This window comes from Hypomesus nipponensis, chromosome 8, assembly GCF_054491055.1.
Source record: "Hypomesus nipponensis isolate SF chromosome 8, ASM5449105v1, whole genome shotgun sequence".
Lineage (NCBI taxonomy): Eukaryota > Metazoa > Chordata > Actinopteri > Osmeriformes > Osmeridae > Hypomesus > Hypomesus nipponensis.
In genome coordinates this window covers 1763370-1767500 of record NC_140368.1, presented here as the reverse complement: position 1 = coordinate 1767500, position 4131 = coordinate 1763370, and the positions used below count along the sequence as shown (strand labels likewise).

At 43.1% G+C, this 4131-nt stretch overlaps 1 long non-coding RNA gene across 1 annotated transcript in view; it reads left to right on the top strand.

The window, feature by feature from the left end:
• The window catches only part of LOC146274681 (uncharacterized), a 1854-nt gene extending 822 nt beyond the window's left edge, over positions 1–1032 (top strand). Inside the window, exons 3-4 of the long non-coding RNA XR_014766245.1 lie at positions 375–483; positions 770–1032. This is a non-coding gene — a long non-coding RNA (uncharacterized LOC146274681). The remainder of the gene's footprint in view (positions 1–374; positions 484–769) is intronic.
• Positions 1033–4131: the final 3099 nt, after the last annotated feature.

The window sequence follows — 4131 nt, the reverse complement described above, 5'->3', positions numbered from 1 at the left end:
TGCTTTAACAGCACTTTAGATACAGTACCTGTATCCACCTGAGGAGGGCGCTGTGGGCTTGCATGTCGTATTCCTTCCATCCAGCATTCAAGCCGAGTCCTCTGGTCGAGTCTTACTAATAGGCTGCATTTCCCCTCGCAAAGAGGCCAATTCACAACAATTACATTCTAATTAAAAAAGAACAACCTAATTAATGCCGGCTACGTATTTCATAATTCTGTCACATTAACACGATGATCCTTCGTCTGTAAATGACGAGTGATAAAAGGAAGAGCAGAAATTAATGTCACTTGTTAATTAAAAACTACTGATAAACACATGGAGCACTCCATAGCTGAAATAAGATATTGTTACCATGTCAAATACGATTTCAGCCACGTTCTCTTTGAAGCCGGAGCTGAGATTTAAAGGACTTGGAACAAACGCTTGTGTTGAATAACCCCCCGACAGACTCACACTTGACACAGCGTCTCGATAAAACAGGTATTATATAGATTAAGACGTCATATACAATCTCAAATATGCATGAATTTTTCGCAATCGTTTTTCTTTTTAGTTATTATCCCTACAAGAATGAAGTCAAACTGTCAAAGGGGAAACGTTGTGGAGGGCACAGCACATTTTATTTCATGCTGTAATGTTGTTATTGGTTACAGTGCCGTCCAAGATCATATTATACTGTTTTTATGTTTTGTAACTTGTTTGATACAATGTACAAACTGGTTCAACATCACCAAAACATCATGATGTCACTTCCTCTCCCCCTCAGCGGGTCATCCATCCGGCCTTCAGATGTTTTCGCCCGCCGTCTGTGGAATATTTACATAATTTCATGCATATTGTAAGGACTAGTATTGCATCTTTTAGTGCTGGTCACATTCAATTGGAGTAAAATGTGGAATTTGTTTTGATGAATTATTCTGTTCCTACACATGCAGTGAGAGGTTTCAAGTGTGTATTAGTCAAATGTAACATCCAGGAATTAGTGAGAACAATGTGTAGAGTGTTCACATTTGCATGCCAGTCATTAAAAACCCCATGAATAATGTGTGTGTTGCTGCTATTACGATTATTATTTCATAAAGCCAGAGGGATTCTAATTCAAGCTTGCAGGGTACTGTTTTATTGGTATGCACACATGCACACAAATGCACTCACACACAAACACTTGAGTCGCGCGCACACACATTCCAGGTAATACAGGGCGGGAGTGTGTGGTCGGTAAAAGATAAAGAGCGACCACAATGTTTAACCACAATGTTTAACCACATCATTGAGGAAGGGTAGAATGTGCTGTTCAAAGGAATGAAACAGACATCAAACAAAGCGAGACACCAGAAACTATCTTAATGCTTAATGTCCTATTGAGCTTAGTGGTCTAACATTTCTGCCTTACTTCTGTAGCACGTGAATCAGTTGTGAGGGTTTGGTGGAGATCTGTGAAGAATGATGGAGCCAAGATATATCTACCTGGTCTGGAGTGAGATCCACCTATCCTCTGAGAGATTTACCTTGTCTGGGGGTGAGATCTACCTATCCTCTGAGAGATTTACCTGGTCTGGAGTGAGATCTACCTATCCTCTGAGAGAGAGATTTACCTGGTCTCCTACAGACAGAACTGCCAGGTTTGCTAGAGGGCTGGGATCTTAGATTCAGCAGGCCTCCTGAAATAGTCTCCACACCCACACACACCCACACACACACACACCCACACACACACCCACCCACAGGAACACACACCCACCCACACCCACAGGAACACACACACCCACACACACCCACAGGAACACACACACCCACAGGAACACACACACACACACCCACACACACCCACACACACACACCCACACACCCCCACAGGAACACACACACACATTAAAGCCATGAGGTTCCTAGCTGACACGGTGTGATGTCACCAACAAACACTGAGCGAACACACACCGGTAAAACAGGGAAACAATTTGTTTAATCATAAAATGCATTTACATAAGGCAACGGCTGCATAAATGAATGCATAATTGAACAGGTTAATACATAATGTAGTGGTCCCCTTGGGATGATAAACACAGTAGCTTTAAAGAGAGGGTGGCTAAAAAGACAAAGGGAGGGAAAGAGAGAGAAGGAGGAAAAGAGAGAGAGAGGGAGATAGACGGATAGAGAGGGAGAAAGGGAAACAGAGAGTTGGAGGGAGAGAGAGAGTGATAAAGAGAGCGTGAGGAAGAGAGAGGGAGGGAGAGGGAGGGAGAGAGAGGGAGAGAGTGAAATATAGAGGGTGAGGAAGAGAGAGAGGGAGGAATGCAGAGAAAAAGATAGCTTCAAAGCGACATCCTCAATATGAAAAACCAATCAGAAATACCGCGCCACAGAGACAGAAGAAAAGAGGATACCTAAAATAGATACCTAAAGAAGTGACGTCTTGATATAGTGTTCATTTCCTTTTTAGTGTGTCCATTTACACCTGAGTGATTCCAATTCACAAACTGTAACCAGGGCAGGTACACAACTGTTTATGACAAACTTACAAAACGGCAACTTCGTTTTTATCCCTTAGGGATTGCGCGCACACACCCGCACACACACCCGCACCCACACACAGCCTTTGCTGATAACAGAGTAGCAGTAAACTGAGACATTGTATTAAAAGGTGTGAAATTTCCATCTCCAGTTAAGAGTCGTCTTTCTGGTCAGACACTCTAACACACACATTGTGATTTGAATCCTGGCACACTGTCACGGAAAATTGTCTTGCTTGTCATTTAATGGGGAAGCAAAACGAGAGATTGCGTTTGTAAATGAATAACACTGATTCCGTGACTGTTTGGGTGAAATTATCCCTTTTTCTTGAAGTCAATATTCTTGGTCTTCTACTGTAAGTTACAACACGTGCCTGAGAAGGATCCATGAGATCAGCCATCGAATCCAGGAATTCCTGTTGCACCCCTGAAATCTAGTTTTGGATGTTGGGGCTTAGTTATTTTCCTTTTGGGGCAAGGGGAGCTCATTAGTGGAGCATTTAGCAGCAGATCAAGAGGGCCCAGGTTCAAATCCCCCCTGTACCTCACTTAAAAGTGTCAGCTACAGTAAATAAACACGTTAGCAGTATTATCATTTTGTATAGATATGATCATGTAAATTGTTTTGCGTGCCGTATCGATGGAGATTTGTAGCCTGACAAACGAGAGGTTGTGATGACTACATGGGAGGCTAACCCTTCATAAAACACTGCAGTGTAATATCTTGATTTTGCTTTGAACATCCAAGAAATCATCTTCAAGCGGTCGCAAACAAATCCCTCCTGCACCCACAGACCTACCACGGATCTTTCATGCCGAAAACGGCAAATGTCTCTTTCCATCCAGGTGGTTTGAGTGGCTGTGCGCTTGCGGTTGATTGATTGAGTGTGTGTGTGTTCCTGGGTGTGTGTTCCTAGGCGTGTGTTTGGCTGTCACATGAGATTGGAGCATTTTTGCTTCGATGTGTCAAATGTGATTACGGATGTGGGGTTTGCTGTTGTGTACAACCCCAGCCGTATGTGTGTGCGTGCGTTTGCGCGCTTTCAAACCCAGATGCGACAGATGACTACACCACCCCTGGTGATGCCCTCCATTTTGTCTTCCGCAGGGTTTAGATTAGCTCCTCCCCTCTGATCTCCGCCATCTTGCTACTGTGTATGTTGATGAGGATGAAGAGAGGGACAGAGAAAGAGAGAAACATGAAGTGAGGTAGAAAGAGTGGGAGAAAGACAGAAAGAAGAGAAAGAGAAAAAGATAGATTGAGAGAAATAAAGAGGGAGAAAGACTTAGAGATATTATATATAACTTTATTGGCAGACTCAAGGTCCAGATAGAAAAGTACAACACATATTACAAGAGGGGTACAAACAAACACACAAACCTAAATACAAACAGACATACTGTCTAGCACATATTACATAAAGAGAAACAGAGTTAAACACAACAGTGAAAGGCATGTTAATGGATGAATAGAGAGAGGTAGCAAAAGGCAGAGATAAAGAGATGGGGAGAGAGAGAGAACACACAGCTGTATTAAAGGTCAGAGGGAGCCATATTGGGGGTTTATCAGAGGAAGAAGGAGCGAGACAGGTGGAGGAGAGGTGCAGGAGGAGGGAAA